This window comes from Rhyacophila brunnea, unplaced genomic scaffold, assembly GCF_057557595.1.
Source record: "Rhyacophila brunnea isolate RB1 unplaced genomic scaffold, BYU_Rbru_1.0 scaffold_3, whole genome shotgun sequence".
NCBI lineage: Eukaryota > Metazoa > Arthropoda > Insecta > Trichoptera > Rhyacophilidae > Rhyacophila > Rhyacophila brunnea.
In genome coordinates this window covers 11,535,016-11,548,001 of record NW_028232965.1, presented here as the reverse complement: position 1 = coordinate 11,548,001, position 12,986 = coordinate 11,535,016, and the positions used below count along the sequence as shown (strand labels likewise).

Here is a 12,986-nt window from a genome sequence, read left to right as displayed (position 1 = left end):
GCTAAAGTTCAGGATATCGCGATAAATTTTTGCTTTATGCATAAAATTGTAGCGGAAACGATATTTTTATTTTATATTGCGAAATAATTATTTTTTATGTGTGGGTTTGCGAAAGATAGTTAGCTAATTCAAAAAAAATCTTTGTTCGGGTGCATAAAGATCTCATTTTTAGATCTTCAACTATTTCTATTCAATATGTATATCGACTTAACAGCTTTTAAATTATATATTAACGAATACAAAGGAATTTTATACTGGCATCTATAATTTAGGAATGTGCCTCAGGAAAATAACAATAAAGGATTATCTATAGTCATCTTATTTTCCACAATTAATAATTACCCATTCACTGCGTCCAACGCAACTGGTGCGTTACCCATCAGGTGGCCATTAGATATAATTAGCATGTTATTTACATTTGGTAATTAAATATTAATTAAAAGGTCCGCAGCGAATGGGATTTACTTTTAAAGTGTTTTAAAACCTTCCAATATTTTTTTTCATGCTTTGCAAAATGCTCTCCATTATTTGAAGGAACCACCATACATAAAAGTCACGTGTATTTTAATTAATATATTTTATATTTTGGAAAAACCCCAGAACCATAAAAAATCTTGAAAAAAAATATGGTGCCGGACAGGACGCTTTTCTGGATTTCGGTTAATATGTTTTCCGATCTATGCAAGTCCAGTCCGATGTATACAATATGTTTTCAAGATTTTCAAGGTGCCCGTGGTATTTCAAAAATTATAAATGTTAAATAAAGAATGTAACATTCTTAAATCCTGTGAATTATTCGTTGAATAAAAATATAGTTTTGTATAATATATATACGATATATACTTTCGCAAGCCCCCCCAATAAAGATATGTTTTCAATAGAAATTTACCAGAAAGATAAAAAGTTGGAATAAATAAGTAGGTAGGTATGTGGTGAATTGTTTATTTATCGACTTTTATTTAGGTCGGAATCTACTCATAAATGTTCTGCATACGACTTTGAACTAAATGTTATAGAAAATGGTAGTTAAACTTAACTAAAAACTTTTTTTTGAAAATGTATCAAATTGTACTCATGACACTGCTATTAGCATTACGCTCCCCCTTAATATTGTTTAAAATTTTTGTGTATATTGTAGTAAATCTCAGAAATTGTATTAAGGGACCAAGAAGAAGAACGGGGTAGAGGAATTACTCAATTTCCTCAAATAGTTAGGTGAAGTAGTTTTATAATATATGTAAAATAAAATAAAATCATGCCATGCAATTATATGAAAATAAAAAAGTATCTGAGGGTCTAATTTTGCTTACGGTCCCACAATTTAAAGCAACGCCATTGCTTATAGCAGTGACTAACAAATTAAAATGCCCAAGACAATTTGGCCAATTATTTATATCGATTTAAAAAAGAATTTATATCATTATACAAACAATCGGCGAGGAGACGATTATTATGACAAGTGATATCTTCAATCTTCTGAGAAAATATTTTTTACGGTTTTAGATAATCAATTATTATGCATGTACTAAATAACTGCTATGTAATAAATACCTCTCAATAAATGTGCACTGTTTGGATCTTAGGCTGAGTATTATTTCTGTTTACCATCTGAATCCATATATTATTGAGTGAGTGACTAACAACCAATTCACGTAAAGCATATCATTAGGATAATCTGTAAAAAAAAATATTTTTTACATTTTCCCGAATTGCATCATGTGAAAGAGGTATGTACCTACACAACCTACGTAATTTGGGAGAAGTTTGCTAACCTTTATGTTGCTACGAGGGTGGGTCAATAAGTCCTTAGAAAAGCCGACAGGTGGCGCGACTAGTACTGTAAGCGGTTTGTTTTCATGCAGCGACACTACCGATTCAGTATGCTGCGAAGTTTCAATCAGATTGGTCGGGTTGTTGTGTTTCTCGTACATTTAAAAAAAAAAAATTGCTTGTTTACAAAAATGGAGAAAATTGAGTTTAGAGCTGTTATTAAACATTTTAATATAAAAGGGTTAACAGCAAAGGAAATAAAAAATGAGTTGGCACGGCATATCTGCTCCTTCACTTGCAACTATTTATAACTGGTTAAATGAATTTAAACGTGGTCGTACATCAACAAAGGATGAACCACGCTCAGGACGTCCTGTAGAGGTGACTACACCAGAAATGATCAATAAAATCCACGATATGGTGTTAAGTGACCGAAGATTAAAGTTGAGTGAGATAATTGAGGTTACAGGGATCTCAAAAGGTAGCGTCATTTCTATTTTACATGACAAATTGGGCATGAAAAAAATTTCTGCAAGATGGGTGCCGCGTTTGCTCACAGTCGACAATAAACGCAATAGGGTGGTGGCCTCTAAAGCCCTGTTGTCGCTCATGCAACGCAATCCGGATGAATTTTTTCGTCGCTTTGTGACTGTAGATGAAACATGGATACACCACTATACTCCCGAGACGAAAGAACAGTCAAAGCAGTAGATTGCGAAAGGCGAACCATGTCCAAAGAAGGCGAAAACCGTAAAATCAGCTGGTAAGGTTATGGCTACTGTATTTTGGGATGCACGTGGAATTATTTTCGTTGACTATTTGGAAAAAGGAAAAACAATAACAGAGGATTATTATGCATCTTTATTGGACCAGCTAAAAAACAAAATTGAAGAAAAACGGCCTCATTTAAACAGGAAAAAAATCCTCTTTCATCAGGACAATGCCCGTGTTCACACATGTTTACGATCAATGGCTAAAATTGAAGAATTGAAGTTCGAATTGGTCGACCACCCACCGTATTCGCCAGATTTAGCCCCCAGTGACTATTTCCTTTTCCCAAACTTAAAAAAATGGCTAAGTGGACAACGTTTTTTTTCAAATGAAAAAGTCATCGATCGGACAAATACTTATTTTGAGGACCTTCCGAAAACTTATTTTTCTGGCGGTTTAAAAAAATTGAGAAACGTCTAACCAAGTGTATTGAGCTCCAAGGAGATTATGTTGAGAAATAAAAAAAAATACAAAAATAAAAACTGTTTTAATGCTTTTTTCTAAGGAATTATTGACCCACCCTCGTACCATGAATCTGTGTTACACTAAGTATGTTCATTAATCAAGAAAAGTGTATTAGTTACTCATATATTTGTATTTAAATAACTTTAATCTTATGTATTATAAGCATGGGCCCCACAAGGGGGGCTACAGGACTCTAGCCTGGGGGCCCGGCGTGGTGGGTCGGCCAAATACGTGAGATAACAAACATCACAAATTTGCTCCCATAGTAAAAAAAAGTTGCCTGCAAATTTTGAGTATTGTGTATGATACCTACTCAACAACTCCATAATTCAACTGGATGTAGGTATTAAAAATACAACAAATCGTTAAAAATACACTAAATACCTACCCTTAAATTGGCCTCGAACATCATTTGGAAAAATCGTTACACTGTCTTTAACCTTAGAGATAGGTAGTAGGTAGGGAGGGGCGCCAAAAATTCTGGCCTGGGGGCCCGCTTCAGGAAGTAGGGGCCATGATTATAAGTTAGTAGGTACTTACTTGAATATGCAAAGGATCGCGTGCTTTCATTTATATATTTTCCGAAATACATCACGCGATCAAAAATCTTTGAAGACCACTGGCTTACGGTGAAACATGGCAGTGGAATGGGGAAGAGAGTGTTATTCGTCCATCCATGTGAAGCCAGCGCTAGCTCTACTCTTTCTGCATTGTGAAAATCTACACAATTTAAATCTTAGCAACTGATACCTTCTCTCTAACAAAATAAAAACACTCATCTTGTGTAAGTTTTAGCTCATATTTTTTTTTGTGAACTATTAGCAAACTCCGTATTCGTCCGGCCTTAATATAAATAAATAAACCTATAGTGTATTATTTTGTGTGATGCAAAATCACTCACATTTTCGTGTGTGAAACTATAAAATAAAACCCTTTCCATTTTTGTTCTAGTTTTGGAACATGTTTCGGCATAAACCAATTTTGTATTTGAAATCACACGAAAGCTGTATATTTGTCTAATCTTAATGCAAAAGAAAATCTTATTTCACACGCTATACCAAAAATGAGTATTTATATTAAAACAAAACACAATAATAGTATAGAACTGTAGAACCTACTTGTTAATTCACAAGTAATTCACTTAATTTTACACCAATACACAAAATTGATTAATAATAATTAAGTAGCAATAGAAATTTTCTGCAAACTGAGAACCAGTATAGTAAGTCCAAAAGAACACTTTCAGGAAATTGAAATTGAAGTTGAAATTGATATTCCAGGCGCTAGAAGTTACGGCTTAATAATTTGTAGTAATTTGACGTTTCTGTTATGAGTAGGTTCAACAGCTGAATTCACTCTGGAAAATATGTACTTTAGATACAGAATCTGTACTTACTTCATTGTTTTTTTGAAAAAATCAGACTAAAAACAACTTGTTACAAAATTTAATTCAAGACGAAAGTCATTATGAATAGAATCTACCCAGTGGTGTGCGTGTGGATAAAAATCACCATCTGAAGTTAGTTAAAATCTTAAATATGGTTTTAAAATTTAAAATTTTAAATCTTTTGAATGCGTGGAATGAGAGATAAAAAAATCTACCCTGACATACAATCTTTCTTTACCATCTATGCTACAATGATAATAATATCAATCCGCAGTAAAATATGCTTCAAAGGGACCGCCTATTGTTTAAAAAAAAATCTTAATATGCAGGTGAAACTTCCTGTCACCCCTTTGGTATGTTTATCCTGCTGGTGTTAATCCTACCCACGCCACTGAATATATGAGTTTATATGTACACATATTATACAATATTATAGTGATGAATGATGATATTCCATTTTTAATTAATGTTCATCAAAACAAACTTTTTTTGATTGTACATTTTAATAATTGTTGTCGAATCTACTTTTATTTGATAAGAGAGGCTCGTTATAATCACTGGCATATTTTAGTACTGTCCACAATACTAGTATATACTGGCAGAATTTGAATCGACTTACTACTATCACGTACTATTATTTTAGTGCTCTTTCGATAATTTAGAATGAATATATTTGTTAGTTAAAACTTTAAAGCACGGTGACCATATCGTTTTGGTAAAAATAGACCCACATTATTGAGTTTTTTCCTGTGCGATTAATTGTATGACAAGCCTTTTTTAATTATTCTAAGCAACCAATCGTAAATTATTCTATTAGAATGATTCATGAGGGATACTCCGAGCACTCCGAGAACATTTACTTTCATTAGCAGATCAGATGTGACAGTTTTCCCATGTAAATCTGAGCCGAGTGTTTGGATATTACTAATTTTCCAATTTTAAAATAATTAACATGTCTAACAAAAAAGGATAGATTTTTCACGATAAAAATTAAAGACCAGTGGTTACCGTATTTATAGAGGATTTCTTAGCAAGTATTATATTGATAAACACAAATACTTACCTGTTTTTCTTATCTATTTTGCACCCCTCGTCTTCCGCATCGCCACCCTATGACGCATCGCTCCTAGCCTCACGATTACATCAGTTTTAGAACCTCAAATCTTGGAAAATGCGGCGCCTGATAATGGCAAGTCGCCCTACCATTCGCTTAATCACTGACAACGTGTTCGGTAGTCGAGTCGATGTTGTGGCTCTGTGAACCACTTGCAATCCAACTTTCGTACCTGAAGCACGCGGTCGCACAGGTAGCACAGACGCCGTCTACCTTTTGCCATTTCACCGACGTTAGAACTATTACACAAGACCGCACATCGAAATCGTTCGCACATACTTGCATGTTTACAGTGGACACAGCGATGTCTTAGTTTCAAGTGTTTTAAGCATTGTGTGTTTGACAATAAGAGTGATAAACAGTTTAAACTCTCAGCTGACGAGATCAACTATTCTTAAATCAAAACAAACTCAACCAAACCGTGTTAGTTTTTTTATGAACGAGATTAACTATACAAACAAATCTATTGATTTTATGTGCAAATCGACTTGAACTTGCTGAGGTTTGTATTTATATATTTATAACATTTTTTTTATTTATTCAGATGTTTAGGAAGAAATATCATTTCATTATAATAAAAACATACAGAGGGTAAACAATAAATCTACATCATAATATTATTATACACATTAAGAAATAATACGTACCCAGTATATTTTTATGTGATGGTAATATTTCTCTCACTCTTTTCGATTCGATGAACTGTTGATATTATATTTCTGATTATGAAAGACTTCTGAAGATTTTTTATTTGACACACTTATGAATGTCAAAATGATATTAGCATACTATTTTAAATATAGGTAATAATATTTATCATATAAAACATAACTGTTGTTATTGCACCCATGTACAAATAGGAAGCTGTGGGCCACGGGTTCAAACAATTGACTGCTCAAAAAATACATGTTATTTTTTAACCCAATGAGTTGGGCACATGGCTAACTCATTCTTCGTAAAAATATGTTAATATAACCTTAACTTGAATATAAGTGAATAGTTGCTATTTAGGGATTTTAGGGACAATAACTTTAATGTATTTCATGAAATCGCTACTAACTTAACTTTCAACTATTTGTATCTAATATTATAAATTTATGATTATTCATTAAAATGATATTAAATATTTTTGAATGTTTACATTTAAGATTCTGTTTGAAAGTGACATTTAATTATTATTAACAAGAAAAAAATTATATTAGTAATATTAAGTTTTATAATTTCGTCATTTAAAATACCTAAGTATACGATATGTAATTTATTTCGGATGAAAAAATAATGTAGGTACTGCTGTTATTATTTCCCCGTTCGTTTATAAAGAAATCTGACTATTTACTTGATGTTTCGTAAAGAAATTGGCAAACGTTCCGCTGTTGACTGCAAGATGGAATTTAAATTTAATAAAGCTCTGTCGAATTGCCTCGTCAAATAAATTATAACGAGGAAAAACTAAGTAAATACATTCTCTATGGAGAAACAACGTAAGAAGTTTGTAAATTAATCGAATTTCATAGCCGAATAAATGCTTTTTCCGTTGAATTTTCCGGTTCGAAAGTGGCAATGATTCATTCAATCTGCATTGTACGTAATGTGATGTTATTTTTTCACACTAATTTGTCAATCTTCTGTGATCTTGTCACTATTATTTTTCTGCGTCACACTTTCTTTTTAACGACGCTTATATTACTACAGTATGATATAAATCTACGCAATGAAATGTTATCAAAACAATAATATTATTTACAACTATTTTAATTTGTGCGTATATAATATATTACATCGATCATTAAACAATTATGACTTAGTTCCAACATACAATAATTTAATTTTGTTCATTAATTGAGAAAGCATTTACCCATCAGACTTATATCCTACTCTTATTCTGGGTTGCAGTGCCTCCTGTCAACATTTTTGTTTATCTCAATAATTAAAACTATTTAGCTAACAATAATAACCGTTATAAAAATAACGCGTCGATATGAATACCAATATAGATTGTTAGGTAGGTATTTATTTCGATGAAGCTGATGTATTTTACTTCACGAAGGAATAGGCTCTGAAGCGAGTGAGCGAAATCTATAAAGTGTTAATAAATAAATAATGTTAATAATAAAATAAATCGTTCAAAAGTATTATGCTGAATATGAAAATGATTCGGTACATATCCAGGTTGTTTTAAATTATATCAAATTCTTTTAATTTTAAAGTAATTTGATTTCATCTTAAGTAATTAGCACAATATTTACTCTTTCATTTTCTTGAATAATTTCTTAGTTATGCTAATGACTTTCTTTGGCATTTTCTCAACATATTACATATTTTTTGAAAATACTGAATGCATTATGGCATGTGCCTAATATCCATTGCATCAAAGTGCATAATAATGCACAGAGTACAGGTGTATACTAATGAACACCGTCAGTTAAAACGTATGCACTCGGACGTGTACTTTCAACACATTATACCTCCGAATAACAATGCAATAACAGTGACGGTTTCCTACAAAGAAAATGAGTAACTACCAACATAATAAACAAATAAAAACAGGTGAATGAAAGCATTATACAAACCTGGTTGATAATATGCTTTACTTAGCTACGATTATTTAAGATTACATTAGTTGACATTAGAGATTGCAATATCGAATGAAAATACCAATACCGACCGGTATTCGTGAAATATATTTAAAAAAAAATATAAGTATCTTTTAATAAACATAGATATAAAAATCTCTTTAAAATAATAATATTTCATATATAAACCATTAAAAATAGGTAAATGTAAGATATGGTAGAGATGTTGATGTTTACAAATACTTGGTAGTTAAATGATTGGCACTTTCTTCTTCGAATTATCTTTCAATATATTTATATTATGAAGTGATCTTCAATGTGTATATGCCCTACTGATAATTCCACTTAATAATTTATTAGTTTATTGCGCTTTTTACACTTACAGGTCGAATGGTAACGGAAGTAAAATAGACATCGCATATCCCAACAAAAAATGTACAGTCCTGTTAAGCCTTTTATGTGTATACATTTTGTTTCCACTTTTAATACCGAATATATCGGTATTGTCTGATTTTTAAAACCGGTATTTCGGTATTGAAAAATACTGAGATACCGGTTTTGAAATACTGGTATCGCAATCCCTAATTGACATATTGTGATAACTATCAAAAACAGTGAATTCAAATGAATGAAAGGTTAACAATACAAGTGTCATATACACTTAATAATTCATTGTTTTCCCAATAACAATATCAGATCCCCTACCATTAGGTTAGATTAGGTTATGTTAGGTTAGGTATATGTCAATAAATAAATTCCAAAATATTGATGAACGCACAATTTATTTATTAAATATACAAACACGTGAAAAAATTGCTGATGCAAAATAAAAAATGGAGGGTTAATAAAACAATAGATTGTAATACAATTTCTACTAATATTATTAAAATATTTCACATATTGTATTCATCGATATACCTAGTGCCTCATATAATTTGTGCACATATTACCATTAATTATTATTGTATTGATTGCGCACACGTCTCATGTTTATGTATGAAGCACGTAAAGATGTATTATTCCGATAAAAATCAAATGCACACTCACCATCGATTGTATTATCTTGTTTGCTAATTAATACCTTGGTAGTTATGCCTTAAGATGTATATAACATTCTCAGCTGTATGTTGCATATATATTTTTTATATAATATATCTCAGTTATCATACAATTTAAAATGATAAACACATACAAAAATTATTGAGGCAGTTCCTAGTAGCGGAAGATTTTTTATATTTCGGTATTGTAATTATCAAACGTTTTCTTGGTTTGGTTACTAACTCACATATTGTTATTTGCATTTTTTGTGATTTTTAATCAAGATAATCTGAATATTGATGATTCATTGTTGATAGTTTTTTTTTTAAATATGTAACAACAGAACAGATTAATAAGATACAAATGTGAAAGCCAGTCGGTATATACCTATGTTTTGAAGCTAGTTTTGGTTTATGACTTAGTGACGATCAGACCATTAAACGAAATAAATACCTAAATGTCCTGAAATATCACCAATATTGAATGCGCGTTTCGTTTACGTGACAAACTTCAATGCATAATATGATTTAGATGTAGATTTTGAAAATAACATTCTTTTACACGTGTTTAAGTGTATCATATATTTCTTCACATTCGATAATCGCGTATTTTTTACAACCACACCCAGAAGGTAACCCACTTATTTTTGTGCTCCCTGTTTGTAACACTAATGCAAATCCGTTTTGGTGTCAATGCAACCCTTAAAAACAAATCTAAGAACTTGCAAAAATCAATCTGCAAAACGAAATGACTAGCTCAATATTTTTAGCTTCACTGTCAAAATTTTGAAGAAGGTTTTCTGTCGTACATCCTTATACAGTGGCACCATGGGAACGGAAAAAAACGATTCGTAGTTGTATTATTATTATTTGATACAATGCCTGTTTCAATACTAGCAAACAATACTGATACAACCGTGAATCACTTTTACTGTGCCACTGTGGAATGATTCCAGTCAAATTCAATTCAAATTATAGTAGTGCTCTAGTCTTACTTAGCACCTGGATTTAATGTGTTAGCTGTGCATTCATTATCAATTCGATACGAGTAACACATTCGTGTGTTGTAATTTTTAAAAAACTGAAATACCTGTTTAGTTTTAAAATTATTTCGTAATAGGATATTGTCATTTCGATTTTGTTCACTGCATTTCGTCAAATAGATGAGCTTCCGATAAAGAACGGTAAATAATATACTACTTCGTAGCCTGGTGTCTACGTGAGACGTTAGTTGACCAGAATAGATTATTTCTTATTAAATTCAGACCATTGGTTGTAAAAATAGACTTCGCTACGTCAGTATTTTACCTAGTGAACATTTAATTATCTACCACTGCACTATTTGCAGAACAAAATTGACGTTTCATACAATAATTTGTCATAAAATATAATATTATTTTTTTGCCAAAAAGAATATTACTTAATAATACATTAAATTTAATCATACATATTTTTGCATTCATATTTTTTTAAACAAAAAAATCTCACAGCATTGTTGATGTAATAACCATTGAAGTATTTAATTTTGTTGAATACTTAAATAAAATAATACAACAGGAATAAGCTTATTACTGTTTGAGAAAAAAGTAACCTACTTCCAATTTTAATTTTATTGTTTTGCCTAGAAACATTTTATAATGCCAAAAATTCCATGCGACAAAAACTTACATTCAATTGTTTTGTTATGCAATATTATGTCATAAACGGAAGAATAATATGACCATTTTTTTGTATACAAGACGTAACCGGAACAATACATTATGCAGTGAACTCTTTTTGATTGGTAAATACCCAAATTTCACCTCATTTCACGATACCAACACAAATTACATTTCCATGATGTTTTTTTTTTTAATAGATTATTATTTACATATTACAAGATGGCTTCGCTTGGCAAAATAATCTTTTTACTTCCAGTTTGTCGACGGTGACATCTTCCGGTGGTAGTAATTAAAATCTCGTAATCTTTGTTGAAGTTACAGTCACCCATTATGTTTAAATAATATAATGGTAAAAAATCGCCTGCGTTACGCCACGTAACTGTTCTACTTCGGAAGGTGGGCAGAATATTTTGATGATATCTTTCATGTCTCACCTAAATTACTTTCTTCGTTCCACTTCTCTCATCTCAGTTAACATTGCGTGAAGTCGCTTTTATAACAATATGAAGTGGAAATAAAAAAAAATACCTCTATTGAATAATAATAAATTATTACTCTTACATTTTTTACATAACAAAACAACAATATTTATTTACTTTTATCTTCAGAAGAATTAATATAAATAGTTATTGTTTTGATATGATATCACTATGAGCATCATAATCCTCACTGGCACTGTAACTCAATGTGGTTTTTGACCACTTCCATAAAATGATCTACCACATAGCCACAGGATTAAAGAAAATAAAAACACTCAACTTATTAAGGAGAACACCAAATTTAGCGTACACCATGCCCACACCGTGAATGTTTAAGAAGGAGAGCCACCTAAAATTTATCCCTCAGTCGAAATTCCGGCTATTTTCCCCAAATTGTTTTAATATAATATGTAAGTTATGTATCAAATTACGTGTTTATAGGAAGTCTGGATTTTAAAAAGACTGTAAGAGCTTGTCCTGATGACGCGTGTCTCGTCGCGATATGTCGCGAGTGCATGTGGACGGCTCAATGAAGTCACCTGAAACTCAACCGCATGCAAGAAGTGACCCATCGCGAGTGCATATGGACGGCTCAATGAGGTCATATGTACATGGAATGCGCGCGAGTTTTTACGCGCGAGTCAAATCGCGCCATCTGGACAAGGCCTTAAATGTTGTTGGATGTCAATAAAACGAGATATCCACCATGGTGACCAAAATGACTGCGTGTAATAATTGTGTTAATGTTTTTTTTATTCCTTTTGGACTGACATACTTTACGAAAAGCATGCAATCCTTTTTTTATAAATTTCAAGTTTCAGTGATTCTCAATACTTTTTGCTTGGCGGAACCCCTGTGACATTTTATAAAATCTAGAGCAAACCATACATTGTTTATTTGTAAGGCATTGAAATACCTACCTAGGAAAAATGGCCGCCTTGGGTGAAATTGAAAGTGGGGTGATACATTTCAGTATCGGGTGTAGATTTTATATATACCAAGTTTGGTGCTCTCAAAAATTACAATATTCCTCTAAAAAAAACATTACCTGCACGGTCACTATCCCCATTCCATCAGGCATAGTTAGGCTGTGTCTCTTTTTACGTGGTCCAATAACCTCAGTATATCTCATTTTCCATCATATCTCTGGAGGTAAACGTCTTAAGTGATTTGATGTCTTCTATCCTTGAGACATGGCCTATCCAATGAAAGCTGTTCCACTTTCACACATGTGAGACAATATTGAAATCACTGTACAACGCAGACAACCAGGGACTACATAATTATATTAGAGTCATCCTTTTTGATAAGGCTAAGCTATCCAATGCGTATACGCAAGGACTTGACGTAAATTTTGTTGAGGCTAATTTAATTTATTTTATTTTGTTAACTGTCAATTCATGGTGGAACTGCATTGTATTGTTGTTTTTATTTAATAAAACGCATTTTTTTTGTAGTACTAATTCCACTTTTAATCAATAGATTAGGACTGGTTTCGTCCGCCTCCGAGGGACATTTTCAAGAATTGAAATTGAATTGAGTTGAAAATGTCCCTAACTAAAAACCCCTAAAATACACTAAAAACCAAAAAAGTTGCGTTTTATTAAATAAAAACAACAATAATTTAATTTAGTTTTTTTTAAATTTAAACAGTCTTAATTTGAAGAGTCTGTAAACTATTATAGTACCTATTTATTGGTCAGCGTTAAACCAACTTCTGAAACTTCTT

The 12,986-nt window shown here is 31.7% G+C and overlaps 1 protein-coding gene across 1 annotated transcript in view; it reads left to right on the top strand.

Moving 5' to 3' along the window:
• Window positions 1-5,657: 5,657 nt before the first annotated feature.
• Window positions 5,658-12,986, top strand: part of LOC147067888 (pancreatic triacylglycerol lipase-like) — a 90,594-nt gene continuing 83,265 nt past the window's right edge. Inside the window, exon 1 of the mRNA XM_085952255.1 lies at window positions 5,658-6,009. The gene's annotated coding sequence lies outside the window, so the exon portion shown is untranslated. The remainder of the gene's footprint in view (window positions 6,010-12,986) is intronic.